Source organism: Nycticebus coucang, chromosome 8 (assembly GCF_027406575.1).
Source record: "Nycticebus coucang isolate mNycCou1 chromosome 8, mNycCou1.pri, whole genome shotgun sequence".
Taxonomy (NCBI): Eukaryota; Metazoa; Chordata; class Mammalia; order Primates; family Lorisidae; genus Nycticebus; species Nycticebus coucang.
In genome coordinates this window covers 126150870-126166017 of record NC_069787.1, presented here as the reverse complement: position 1 = coordinate 126166017, position 15148 = coordinate 126150870, and the positions used below count along the sequence as shown (strand labels likewise).

At 38.9% G+C, this 15148-nt stretch overlaps 1 protein-coding gene across 1 annotated transcript in view; it reads right to left on the bottom strand.

Moving 5' to 3' along the window:
- The window catches only part of SCHIP1 (schwannomin interacting protein 1), a 791641-nt gene that overhangs the window by 217250 nt on the left and 559243 nt on the right, over nt 1–15148 (bottom strand). The gene's annotated exons all lie outside the window — the stretch shown is intronic.

Below are 15148 nucleotides of genomic sequence, written 5' to 3'. Positions count from 1 at the left end.
ATGAAGTTAGCAGGCAGATATCTATGGGCATGAGTTGTAGGGTATATGTTGGGAAAACAAAAAGGGTCAACTGCATTTATTAATGGATTAGATGAGGGATGCGAGAGTGTCAAGAATGACTCCAGCGTTTTTGGCTCCTGCAACTAAGATGAAATTATTTAACGAGACGGAGAAGACTGTAAGAGCAACAAGTTTGTAGGGGAAAGATTAGAAATTCAGTTTTGGGCCTATTTGATATGCCAGGTAGATGCCCAAGTGGAATTGTGAAGCAGGCAGTTGGATGTACCCGTCTGCGGTATGCGTTGTGTGGCCGGGCTAAAAATGCCAACTTAACAGTAGTGAGCATGTGGACGGATGTAAACTACGAGACTGAACTAGATCCTCCAAGGGAGTGAATATTGACAGCTGAGCTGAAGACAGACAGTCCCACTTAAAACAGTAGAGGTATAAGAAGGAGTCAACAGGACCACTGGGAGTTGAGGTGTCCTGGAAGCCAATGAAGGCCGGACACCACCTATCCTGTGATCTACCTCAGATTTCTCTTAAGAATTCCTGAGCAGCATGTCAAACTGGGTACATTGTACTTCACTTGCAAATGAAGGGGTTTTCACCCATTGTTTCAGTATCTGTCATTGTTCATCATTCTTGATGACTTGAGAATCTAACTTCTGTTTTCCAGCCTCAGAATTTTTTTGTTTTGAGACAGAGCCTCTCTCTGTCACCCTTTGTAGAGTTCTGTGGCATCATAGCTCACAGCAACCTCAAACTGTTGGTCTTGAGCAATCCTTTTGCCTTAGCCTACCTGTAGCTGGGTCTATAGGTAGGCACTACTATATTTGGCTAGTTTTTCTGTTTTTAGTAGAGACGGGATCTTGCTCTTGCTCAGGCTGGTCTGGAACTCCTGAGCTCAAGTAATCCATCTGCCTTGGCCTCCCAGAGTGCTAGGATAACAGGCGTCAGCCACTGCACTCACCCATGCTCAGATTTTGAGGTGACTCTGTGGTAGTGTCATCTGGACATCATAGTTTTAGAATGGGAACTGGTGAAAAAAAAATCAGATATCATGTTTTGTCTTTGAATGTAAAGAACATCAGTGTTGGGAACTGCAGAATTTATGAAATGAATTCATGTACCTCCCATCATGATGTGAGGGCTCCTATTCACTTCCCCTTCCTCACCACATTCACATTGCTGCTTTTTCTAGCAACTAACTATAGGAGGAACTGGTCCAAAACCCACCACTCCTGGAACATTTTCCAGACTTCAATGATATAAGGCCACAGGCCTCTGCTTCTGCCAGGACAAAGCTAGAAGCAAAGCAGCCTTTTGTGGACTCTGGAAGCTCCCTAGCTGTAAGTCGGGGCGTCTTCATGTGGACAATGACATCCTGGTTCCAAGTGTCCTGTGTTCCAGCTTCTTTCTCCTAGAGAACAAACCCATCACCATAGCAACTGCACCCACATAAAGCATCTCCAAGGGCCCCTCGAATCCTTCAGGCTGCTGCTCCCTCATTGATGGCACTTATTAATTTTAAATCAGGTCTAACAATTAGCTTGTCTTCAGGAGGCCAACATCTCTTTTAATCCCTACTGCTGCACTTGTCCCTGTTTCCTGAAGAGTTAAATGACATTCATGCAGAGGAAACTTCTGCCAATAAGATCAAAATTTAGACGGGTTGCCTTTTATTATCGCTCAGATTATTCTCTCCACTTGACATGGATTTATTGGTCAGTTTAGACTCTGTGGCAGATTTGGTTGTAGTCACATGGAGCGTGACCAACAGCCTTAACTACAAGCCTGTAAAGGGGATGTGATGTACGTGTGTGTTATCACCATCTAGTAATTTCTGCAGGCTAATTATATCAAGGGTGAAGTAAATGAATACAACAGCGACTGCCGTGCACAGACCCAGAGAGCCATAAATGCATGTTGACAGCTGACCAGAGCTCTCAGGTGAAGCTGGGGTAACTGAGGGGTCACCGACTTGTGTCTCACACCGTTCATTAGCACTGTCTCTGAAGATGGTCACTTGCATCTCTTTCTGGATGCTTTCACCTTTCCTCAAGGCTTATTTTAGCCAAAATAGTTAATGCAATCTTTCTGGCTCTTTTAATATGTGTAGGCTTATAATAGCATGCATGCTGGCATGCACGGAAGTCAACTGCCACCTTGGAAGTGCAGGAGCCTGGGGAGGGGGACGGGGAGCCAGGTGGGCCCACCCTCCTTCAGGAGCCTTCTAGGGCATAGGAGGAGGCTGTGGGGGAAGCAGGAAGAACATGGGCTTAAGAGATGGAAATATTAAAACTCTAATGTGAGTCCTATAAGTAAGCTGTGAGATCCTGGAGATGGTGGTCTTTATTAAACTCAGTTTACCCATCTAGAAAAGAGAGATAATGAGTCCTACCTCATCTTGACGTTTGAGAATTAAATGAGATCATATAAGTACCCGGAGCCCCCAATAGATAGTGGGTGCCCTTTAACATAAATTCTATACTCTTCTCCTTTGCTTAATATAGAGGATGCATCACACCAGATCTCCTGCCTCCAGTGCCTTTGCCACACAGTAAAACACCTGGCCTTTCTCTGAACAGCCAGGCCATCCAAGTCTTGGGCCTTAAGACTCCTGTGCTCTGTTTTCCTCCATCTTCCCTTCTGAAACATTCTTATTCATTCTTCCAGACCCAGTCCATTAACCATCTGTTGCATTCAAATGCTTTGCAGTTTCTGTCTCAGTGGGTGTGTGCTTCTGTTTCTCTGAGTGATGTTCCTACCTCCAGCTTCTGACAGGTCACATGACAGTGAGAAAAAGGGACTTACTTGTTGTTCTACCTGGCAGGACAGCTGACACTCAAGCCACACAGTTGCCTGGCTTCTAGTCAGCTCTTAGTAAGTGGCAGGCAGCTATTATTATTATTATTATTATTATTACTACTACTGCCATCATTGTCACAGCTTCTGAATCTGCTGCCCACTTGGTGACATCTGAAAATTGTTCACAGACTTTCATTCCACACTTAGAGGTACAAATGCAAGTTAATTCACACCACAGTCTAATCATCTACACAATAACAATAGCATAGCATTTAGTTTTTTTTTTTTTTTTTTTTTTGTAGAGACAGAGTCCCACTTTATGGCCCTCGGTAGAGTGCCGTGGCCTCACACAGCTCACAGCAACCTCCAACTCCTGGGCTTAAGCGATTCTCTTGCCTCAGCCTCCCGAGTAGCTGGGACTACAGGCGCTCGCCACAACGCCCGGCTATTTTTTGGTTGCAGTTTGGCCGGGGCCGGGTTTGAACCCGCCACCCTCGGTATATGGGGCCGGCGCCTTACCGACTGAGCCACAGGCGCCGCCCGCATTTAGTTTTTTTTTTAAATTTCAAAATATTAAGGGAGTACAAATGTTTTTGGTTTCTTGGATCACTTTTGCAATGCTGAGTCCTGGCTACAAGTGTGCCCGTAACTCAAATAGTGTTCATTATACCTGTTAGGTAGGTTTTTGTCCCCTCCACCCCCTCCTTGATTTCCACTGAGTTTTACTTCCCTCTGTGTAATGTGTGCTCATCAGCTAGTTCTAATTTAATAGTGGGTACATGTGGCTTTTCCATTCTTGACATACTTCACTTAGGGCAATGGTTACCAGTTCCATCCTAATTGGTGCAAAAGGCATTAATGCATTCTTTGTTATGGCTGAATAATACTCCATGGTATACATACATCACATTTTATCACCAACTGCCCCCAGGACTACTTACGTTTGATTTCACATCTTTGCAGTTATGAATTATAGTATAGCATTTATTAAACATTTACTATATGGTGGATGCTTTATATCCAATTTTCATAAAATATATGAAATAAGTTCAGCGAGTTCAAGTGACTTACTCAAGGTTTTATGGCAAATAACTTGTAGTGTTAGGATTTGAACCCAAAATTCATCCTCTTAATTACAATACAACACTGCCCTACACAGGGACTATAAGTTGCTAGCAGTGCAGCCTTCTTGTTTTGTGAAAGGAGACAGTTTGTGGGCAGGAAGCACTGATGTGACATGAAAGGCCTTGGGATGTCCACATCAGGTTAGTGCTGCTCACTGTCAACTCATGGTGTCATCTGTACAGATTGTTGGTGCATGATTTATGAGGAATTTTGTTACTTAAAATAAAGTCATGGAACATGACCTGACACTGAAGTGTCACGTAGCTGTATCCCTGCCAACATCCCAACTCCACATGGATCTTTACTCTCCCCAAGCTTTCATGAAGTTCACAGACACTTGGCATCTTCTTTCATGCAGACCACCCCCTCAGCTCACAGATGCACAGACATGCACCAGCCTATTTGCTCAGAGAGTAAAGAGGTGGAGAGGTGTCTGCTAATATGTGAGGAGTTTGTAGAGGGTGAATTGTAGACCATAAAATGCTAGATGTAATGGAGAATTTAGACATAACATAGGCCAGCCACGTAATTTTATAGATTAGGAATCTAAGGTCCAAGATGACTCAGTTAGTTAAATGGGTCTTCAGTATCAAATGGCAAATGAAAAGTGAGTGTCAAATCTGAGGGATGCAGGAGACATGGACAGTGATTTCAAAAGAACATGAGTGAAGCTGAAATGGTGTAAGATCATGGTGCTAGATTAAAAGGGCATCTTAGAGCTGGACTGAGGAGTTTCTCTGACACCTTCATGTGATTTTCATGTGAAATACTAATAAGTAATTATAATTACTCTAATTCCTTATAAGTAATTTCTAATTACTCATAAGTTAACAATTAAAAATTCTATAATTGAAAAGAGAAAAAAGCAGAATATGACAACTGCACCCAAGACTAAAGGCAATTTCCTCAGAATGTATGATAGTATATTGCAGACTTCTGTAATAAAATCTGAAATTAGACTCTTAAGTTGAACATTGGACAGGGGAGGTTACATGAGAAAATGTAATACATTCATATAATTTGTAAAGATCAAATCAGTATAACTGATTATCAGCTTAACTATTTATCTTTTCTGGATGCTATAAATATTTGAATTATTCTATTCTGGCTAGTTTGAAATATTGTAACTATAGCCACCCTACTGATCTATCAAATACTAAGTATTATTTCTCCTATCAGACTGTATATTATAATCAACTTCACTTCATCCCCCCAACTCTTCCCAGCCTCTGGTGACCACCAATCTACCCCTATTTTCATGATATCCACTTTTTTACCTCTCACATATGAGTAAGAACATGTTATATTTATTTGTTTGCTGTGCTTGGCTTATTTTACTTAATATAATGATCTCCAGGTCCATCCAGGTTGCTACAGAAATTGATCACTTAAAAGAGGCAAGAATAATTTTTCATCAGAAAGTAATCCTAGATAGTGAATTTTAAAGATTATTTCATGGTTACTTCATACTGGTCAAGGGAAAAATACAACAAGAGGACATTTCAATTCTAAATATTTATGCACCCAACTTAAATGTTTCCAGATTTATAAAACAGACCTTAATTGGTCTGAACAATATGATATCCTAAAACACCATAATAGCTGGGGACTTTAACACTCCTCTGTCAGACCTGGACAGGTCCTCTAAATAGAAACTAAACAAAGAAGCAAGGGACTTAAATGAGACCCTAGAACAACTGGGCTTAATAGACATATGCAGAACATACCCTTCCAGAGCTAATGAATATACATTCTTCTCATTAGTCCATAGATCATACTCCAAAATAGATCATATACTAGGACTCAAATCAAATCTCAACAAAATTAAAAGAATTTAAATCATTCCTTGTATCTTTTCAGACCACAAGGCAATAAAGGAGGAACTCAACTCCAACAAAAATTTTCATCCCTACACAAAGGCATGGAAACTAAACAACCTTATGCTGAATGATAGTTGGGTCAAAGAAGAGATAAAGGAGGAAATTATTAAAATCCTCAAACATAACTGATATGAAGCTACAAGATACCAAAACCTATGGGACACTGAAAAAGCAATTGTAAGAGGGAAATTTATCTCATTAGACTCCTACATCCAGAAAACAGAAAGACAGCACATCAACCATCTAATGAATCATCTTAAAGAAATGGAAAAGGAAGAGCAATCCAATCCCAAACGTAGCAGAAGAAAAGAACTAACCAAACTTAAATAGGAAATAAATGGATGTTTATAATTGGCTTGTCAAATATCAAATAATGGTAAGTAGCTGGGTTCATTTCTTGGTTTTCTATTCTGTTCCATACATCTACCTCTCTTGCTAAGTCATGGAAAAAACCCAAGTGCCAATAGACTCATGAATGGATTAATAAATTGTGGTATTTGTACACCATGGAATACTATGTGGCTGTAAAGAAAGATGAAGACTATACCTCTTTCATGTTTACATGGATGGAGCTGGAAAATATGCTTCTTAGCAAGGTATCCCAAGAATGGAAGAAAAAGTACCCAATGTACTCAGCCCTAACATGAAACTAATTTATAGCTTTCATACAAAGGCTATAACCCAATCTCAGTACAAGAATATGAGGAAGGGGGCAAGGGAGGGGAAAGGAGGGGGAGAAACAGTGGAAGGAGGGTGATTGGTGGGTCCACACCTAGGGTGCATCTTGGAAGGGTGCAGGTAAAGTTTACTAAGTGTAGAGTATAAAGGTTTGAACACAATAATTAAGAAAATGCCATGAAGGCTATGTTAACTAGTTCAGTGAAAATATATGGAACCAGCACATTGTACCTCATGATTGCATTATTGTACACAACTATGATTTAATAAAAAAAAAGAAAGAAATGAAATTGAAAACAAAAGTCATTCAGAAAATTAATGAAACAAAAAGTTCTTTGAAAAGATAAACAAAATTGATAAATCATTAGCCAGATTACCTAGAAACAGAAAAGTGAAATCTTTAATAACTTCAATCAGACACAAAAAGGGGGAAATAACAACTAATGCCACAGAGATACAACAGATTATCTCTGACTACTCCAAAAAACTCTGTGCCCAGAAATTTGACAATATGGAGGAAATGGACAAATACCTAGAATCATATCATCTCCCTGGACTTAACCAGGGAGAAATAGACCTCTTGAACAGACCAATATCAATCACTGAAATTGAAGAAACAATAAAAAAGTTTCCAGAAAAAATAAATGCCCAGGACCAGATGTCTTCACAGCAGAATTCTATCAAACCTTCAAAGATGAGCTTGTTCCTATACTGCAGAACCTATTCTAAAACATCGAGAAGGAAGGAACCTTCACCAACACATTCTATGAAGCAAACATCACCTTGATACCAAAACCAGGAAAAGATCCAACTAAAAAGAAGAACTACAGATCAATTTCACTGATGAATATCAATGCAAAAATACTCATTAAAATCTTATAGATTGCAGCTCCACATTAACAAAAATTATACATCACGATCAAGTAGTCTTTATCCCAGGGATGCAGGCTGGTTTAACATATGCAAATCTATAAATGTAATTCACCATCTCAACAGAAGCAAAAACAAAGACCATATGATCCTCTCAGTAGATGCAGAAAAAGCATTTGACAAAATCCAGGATCCTTTCCTAACAAGAACACTTAAGACAATAGGCACAGCTGGAGTATTTCTTAAAATGATTGATGCCATCTATGATAAATCCACAGCCAATATCATACTGAATGGAATAAACCTGAATGCTTTTCCACTTAGAACTGGAACCAGACAAGGGTGTCCACTATTGCCACTACTATTCAATGTAGTGCTGGAATTTCTAGCCAACGTAATCATGCAAGAGAAAGATAACAAGGACATCCCAATAGAGCAGTGGAGGTCAAATTCTTGCTCTTTGCCAATGATATGATCTATACTTAGAAAACCCCAGAGACTCATCCATAAGACTCCTGGAAGTGATTAAGAAAAACAGTTAACATTTCAGGGTATAAAATCAATGTCCACAAAGTAGCCTTTGTACATGCCAATAACAGCCAAGTTGAGAAACAGATTAAGGACACAATTCCCTTCACAGTAGCTTCAAAAAAAGGAAATACCTAGGCATATGTCTAACAAAAGAAGAGAAGGATATTTACAAAGAGAATTATGAAACCCTAAGAAAAGAAATAGTAGAAGACATTAACAAATGGAAGAACGTACCATGCTTTTGGTTGGGAAGAATCAACATCGTTAATTATTGTAACTACCCAAAGCAATTTACATTTTGAATGCAATTCCCATTAAAATACCAAAAGCATACTTTGAAGAACTGGAAAAATTAATTCTCCTTTTTGTATGGAAGCAGAAAAAACTCCATATAGCCAAAGTAATCCTCTGTAAAAAAAAAAAAAAAAAAAAACAAAGCTGGAGGCATCACTCTACCAGACTTCAGGTTATATTATAAGTCCACAGTGATCAAAACTGCATGGTATTGGCACAAAAATGAGACAAAGACATATGGAACAGAATTGAAAACCAAGAGATAAAACCAGTCTCTATCACCATCTACTCTTTGATAAACCAAACAAAAGCATACAGTGGGTAAAAGAATCCCTGTTCAACAAATGGTGCTGCGAGAACTGGATAATCACCTGTAAAAGACTGAAACTCGTCCCATACCTTTCACCACTTACAAAAATTGACTCAAGATGGACAAAAGATTTAAATCTAAGACATGAAATGATAAAAATCCCAGAAGAAAACATGGGAAAAACTCTTAATGATGTCAGCCTGGGGAAAGATTGTATGAAGAAGACTTCATTGGCAATCACAACAACAACAAAAATAAACAAGTGGGACTTAGTTAAGCTAAAAAGCTTCTATACAGCTAAGGACACAATAATTAAAGCAAACAGACAACCTTCAGAATGGGAAAAGATATGTGTGGGGTGTGACTCTAACAAAGCATTGACAACTACAATCTACAGAGAACTCAAATTAATCAACAAAAAAGGAGCAAATGTGTCACTGGGTAAGAGACATGAACAGAACCTCTGAGGAAGACAGATCAATAGCTAAAAACATATGAGGAAATGCTCATTGTCCCTAATCATCAGAGAAATGCAAATCAAAACCACCCTGAGATACCACCTAACCTCAGTAAGATCAGCCCACACCACAAAGTCCCAAAGCTGCAGATGCTGGCACAGGAGTGGAGAGAAGGGAATACTTTTACATGGTTGGTGGGATTGCAAACTAATACAGCTGTTTTGGAAAGAAGTATGGAGAATCCTCAAAGAACTCAAAATAGACCTTCCATCTGATCACCTAATCCCATTACTAGGCATCCCCACCCAGAAGAAAAAGCATCATTTTATCATAAGGACATTTACATTAGATTATACAGTATTACAGCTCAATTTATAATTGCCAAGATGCAGAAACAGCCTAAATGCCCACCAACCCAGGAATGGATTAATAAACTGTGTAATACTATTCACATGTCATACTATTCAGCCATTAAAAAGATGGACACTTCACAATTTTCGTATTAACCTGGATAGAGTTGAAACACATTCTTCCTAGTATAGTATCACAAGAATGGAGAAGCAAGGATCCAATGTACTCAATGTGAAGCCAGTAGATGATCTAATACATGTCCACATAAGAGAAAAACTTCATTCATTTCAAGATGGGGGGAGGGAAGAAAGAGTGGAGGGAGGAGGGAGAGGCGTGGGGGTGCTCCCACTTAATCGGCACAGTGTACAGGTATAAGGCACACCTTCCGGCTGCCTGACATCACAACAGGAACTCTTCCTAATAAACACAAACAGGCTAACCTAATCGTTTGTACCTTCACATTAGTCTGAGATTAAAAATAATAAAGATAGTTTCACCATTGTTTTCATCATTACTCCTCCAGTGTCACTTCCTTTTACGTGGCTACTTCATTCTTGCCCTTCAGGTTTTAGTTCAGATGTCATTTCCTCCGAACAGCCTCCCAGACATGTCATTACAGTCACTTTCCTTCATAATCACCATTAATACGTTCTTCATGACCCTTAGCATTGGCTGCATTTGTCTTGTTTACTGTTTGCTTCCTTGTTTCTCCCTTATTAGGATGTGAGCTCCAGTGGGCTGGGGGCGTCCCTGGGTTACAACCTGGCAGAGTAAGCCCTGGTGAAAACATACCTAGTCCACATCACAAAATTTCAAAACTGCAGATGCTGGCAAGGATGTGGAGAGAAAGGAGCACTTCTGCACCGCTGGTGGGATTGTAAACTGATACACCTTTGTGGAAAGAAGTATGGAAAATCCTCAAAGAATTAAGAGTTGACTTTCCATTTGATCCTGCAATCCCATTTATCTACCCAGAGGAAAAAAATAATTTTACCACAAGGACATTTGAACTAGAATTTTTATTGTGGCTCAATTCACAATTGCCAAGGTGCGGAAGCAATCCAGGTGCCCATAAACCCATAAATGGATTAACAAACTATCATATGTATACTATGAAGTATTAGGCAGTCATAAAAAGATGAAGACTTTGCATCTTTTGCATTTACCTGGATGGAGGTGAAACACATTGTTTTCTTAGTAAAGTATTGCAAGAATGGAAAAACAAATATCCAATGTATTCAATACTAATATGAAACCAATATATAAACAACTGCATGCCCACACCAAAGAAAAACACAAGTATGTTCTAGTGAGGGAGAAGGGGAGGAGGGAAGGTGTTTGGCAAGTTCTCACCTAATATGCACAATGTGAGGGTGTTCAGCACAGTCCCTGGGTGAAGGGCTCAACTACAACTTGAACTTTACCTTAGAAACTAAAACAATGTAACTTTGTTTGTTGATAAACTTGTACCCTTTGTTTGTTGATAAACTTGTACCCTTGAAATAAATAAAAAAAAGAAAACACGGGGCAGGCCTGGGTTCTCCCATTGGTTAGATAAGGTTAACTTTTCAAAACCCGAAAATTAGTAGTGACTTTGTTGGTCATTTTCCCTTTTAAGTTTAGGTGCTTCTTAACAGGAGATACCACTACATGAAATGTATTACAGTCCATTAACAACTACCTAAGAAATAAGGAGTAAATAAATGTAGCAAAAGACAACCTTATTAAAAATAATAAATATAATTTTCCCCTAGTAATGTTCTGTGAATATCCTAAAGATGTTCTAACAAATCCTAATGAAGATGGTAGCTGAATAATGAATAAACTGCTTATAGACAGAAAATGTGGGCCAAATACACAAATAAACAGCAAAAACACATTTTACCTAGTCTCTTAAAGTTAAATCATAACATGTATACTTTTGCTATGCTCATGTAATATTTTAAGTACTTTAACAATAAAATACTTTAGGCTTTCAAACTTCATGCTAGAGTTTTAAATGAAATAAAAGTTTGCTTACTATAAAGTAATAGAAATTGATAAGAAAAGTTGAGTCCAATGCTTTTGCAAATATACAATTTGCCTTTTATCTTATAACTTTCTGCTTAGGCGCTAATGGAAATGGTCAAACCTTTTGTGCACTTATAGAAACAAAAATGCATTTTAATGTGATTGAGGCAATAACCAAATGACTATATTGTTCATGGTAATGGTAGCGAGACTGCTCAAGATATTGTGCTCTTAAAAACAGGAGAAGGATGGCCATAATCTGTGTTATAAAAGGCTCCCAGGAGTTTGGCTATCTGCACTGCAAACAGGCTGAAATTTCTTTTCCTTTCTTTTCTTTCTTTTTTCCCCTTAAGATAGGGTTTTGCTCTGTTGCCTAGGCTAGAATGCAGTGGCATGATTATAGGTCACTGTAGCCTCAAACTGGGCTCTGGAGATCTTTCTGGCTCAGCCTCCCAGACACATGCCACTGTGCCTAGCTCATTTTTCTATTTTTTTGGTAGAGATGGGGTCTCATTATGCTGCTCTGGCTGGTCTCAAACTCCTGGCCTCCAGTGATTCCCCCTGCCTCATCCTCCCAGAATGCTAGCATTACAGGCCTGGGCCATTGCACCTTGCCTTTACTGATATTTCTAAATGTACCTGGTACATTTCACTAAACAATGCTCCCTATTGGTTCTTTTATACATTTCAGCCATCCGACTTGCAAAAGTAACACACGTTTATTTATTGCAACAGTTCAAGCAAGAGAAAAATATCTATATCCAATTTGTTATCTTTGCTTCTCCTCTAATTTCATTCATTTTGTGTAATAAATGTGAAATATTTATGTTTTGAATTCTGTGTTTTCTCCTCTGCTTACGCAAACATAAACATGATATAATATATGATAATACTGTAACAGCAGATAACACTTTTGCAGTGCTTAGGATCTTTTATACGCTGCCATTCATCCGAACCTATGAGATGAGTATATATGTTCATCCCATTTTATAGATGAGAAAGATGAGGTACAGAGGGAAATCAAGTAATTTGCTAAAGGTCACACAGCTAGTGTGTAGTGGACACATCCAAACATAGGTAGTCTTGGTACTAAACTATACTTTCACAGTCAACTTTTCTGGTTGGCTTATGTAAAGCAGATTGTACCTTGTGTTTCCTATAACTTTTTCACATCCTTAACAAATTATCATTGATCTTTCCCAGTGCAATAAATATAGATAGAAGATATTCTTGTGAATGACTGTACGGCTTTCAGTCACAAGAATGTGTCCTATTTTTTCCACGACGCTCCTGTGATTACTATGCAGACTGTTGCCACTTTTCTTGCTATTACAAGCAAAGATGCAATTATCACGGCCTTGTATACAAATTCTCATATACTGGCACTTTTATATTTCCCAGAATTGGCTTTTCTGGGGTGTGTGTGTGTCAAATAGTATGAGTGTGCCTTTTAATTCCTAGTAAATGCTGCCAGTTTGTCTTTCTGAGATGTGGAAATCTCGAGTGGCATCAAGAGTGAATCCGAGCTTCCATTTGCTACAGCACTTCAGAATAAAAGTAATTTTGTGAATATGTAACTTTTATAACCATTCTTTCTTTTGTAATTTTTTGGGTATTTTGTGCTTTTGCTGAGAAAACACATGTGGCTCATCATCAAATGATTAAATAAACACCAGTAAAATAATTCAATGGTGGAATTATGAATGACAGTTTGGACTTTCCCCCCTTTTTGTGATTTCAGATACAGAGTGTTTTTCCCTGACAATAATGTGCATTTCTTCTTATTCATTCTCTTCCATCTCCTTGTGCTCCAGGGAGGACCAGGAGGGGACACAGCACCATCTGTCCTGGACAATCTATACCAGATGATCTCTCAAAGTCCCTTTCAGCTCAATGATTCTTTGAGAATATGAATTGAAAAAATAAAAATCAAGCTTCAAAATACAGGATGCTGGCTTGTGAATTTATAGGGCTTGTGTGAGCTTCTATTAAAAAATTGTAGCCAGGCTCTTAAAACAAACAGAATATACCAATGACTCAGAAAAACAGAACCTCTGGCAGCAACTAGAACCATATGAAGATGGTATATTCAGCACTGTTTTAGAGCAGTGGTTCTCAACCTTCCTAATGCTGCAACGTATTTTCATTGTTAAAAAGGGGTCGCAACCCACAGATTGAGAATTGCTATTTTAGAGGTTACAGAAGCTTTGTACCCCCATTTATTTAGGTCCTACTTTTTTATTTAAATTATATTTTAAATATACATATTTAAATCAGAATCATAATAACAGTGATTAAGGTTCACTGAGGAAAAAAATTACTGAAATGGACTTCATAAGCCTACGTAAATCCCTTGTTCAATTTCCCATGTGACGTAGTTACATAAGACCTATGTTGTTCAATTAAAATTTTCATTTTGTTGAAATTATATTCCCTGGGTTAAATTATTCTTTATTTATATTTTATAGAGTTGATTTGTCAGTTTTCTATCTACATAAAATTGTGCTGAGTCTATTTTTTGATATTTTCTTGAAGGCCATTATTTTTCAGTTCATTTTTTTTCCTCTACATTTATGGTCTAAGTTTTGTAATGATTTGATTCTTTGGCCATTTTAATTCAATGTTAATTTCATAACTACATTTTTAGCCATTGTCAGTTTTGTGTTGATTTTTCAACCATCGACGTTCATTGTTTATTATAAATTTGAGTAAAAGGCTGGTGGTTTGCGTTTATCTTTTAGCTAACCTGCATTTCTCTCTTAGCTAACCTGTTGGGGCCGTTTTTGTTATAGAAAGAAAGCAATAGCAAATGGAGATTGAGAGAGACGGACGCAAGGGGAGACTCCTGCCGTCCTGAGGCATCCTTGTTGAGTTCTTAAATGCACATTGGAGTCCAAACACCTGTAGGTAGGTGGAGAGCAGTGGAGACAAGTGACCTGGGGGTGAAAATGGCAGAACCCAAAACTCCTGTTTCATTGTTGCTGACGCAGACGCGCATAGCCAAATGTCTAGCTTATTTCCTTGGCATCTTCCTGTTAGTTCTTTATCAGGATATGTAAGTCCCATGCTATCTTACATCTCCAAGAAGTCACGAAGATGGAGATGGGCTGTGTTAAGTAGGATCGGTTTTTGGCGCAAGTGACAAAAAATCCAAAGTAACTAACTTAAATAAGAAACACCCCCCACCCCTGCAAAGGATGCAGTAAGTGATGATACTAGACCCTTGGGAGCCGGAGCTGCGGAAGATGCTGCCTAAAGCAGGACCAGGCTGCCAAGACAAGAGGGAGTCGGGGAAGAGCTGCTCTTCCTTTCTCTCTTCTGCTGTCTGATCTGCTGTCATGTTCTGGCATAACCACGACAGAGAGCAAGGAAACCTGGCTAAAGCTGTCTATTGCAGCCAGCTCCGAGGCCTAGACAACGGTAGGAAGTGGATGGAAGGGTGTGTGTCCAAACGGAGATTATCAGTGTAAAAAGGAAAGAAGACACAGCCTTAGCAAGAAGACAAAGCTCAACAAACCCCTTCAAGAACAAAGCAGCTGTTTTGTGAATCATTACAAAAGTTTTGAGAGACATAGAAAACAAGAAATGCAAAACCCATGTGGATGGAGATAAAAGAAGCCCTCCCAGCAAAACCAACAAGCCCAAGCCAAGCAAGTTGAAACTTGCAGGGGAGAATCAGAAAGGGGACTGTCAACTGTTTCTTGGAAGGGAAATAATGGGTCATCACACAGTCTGTCTCCAAACTTTCATCGTCATCCACGTATTAGTTATCATGTCTAGCACTGTGCTAAACATAATCCAGGCAGTATGTCATGTAGTCCGTGTGACTA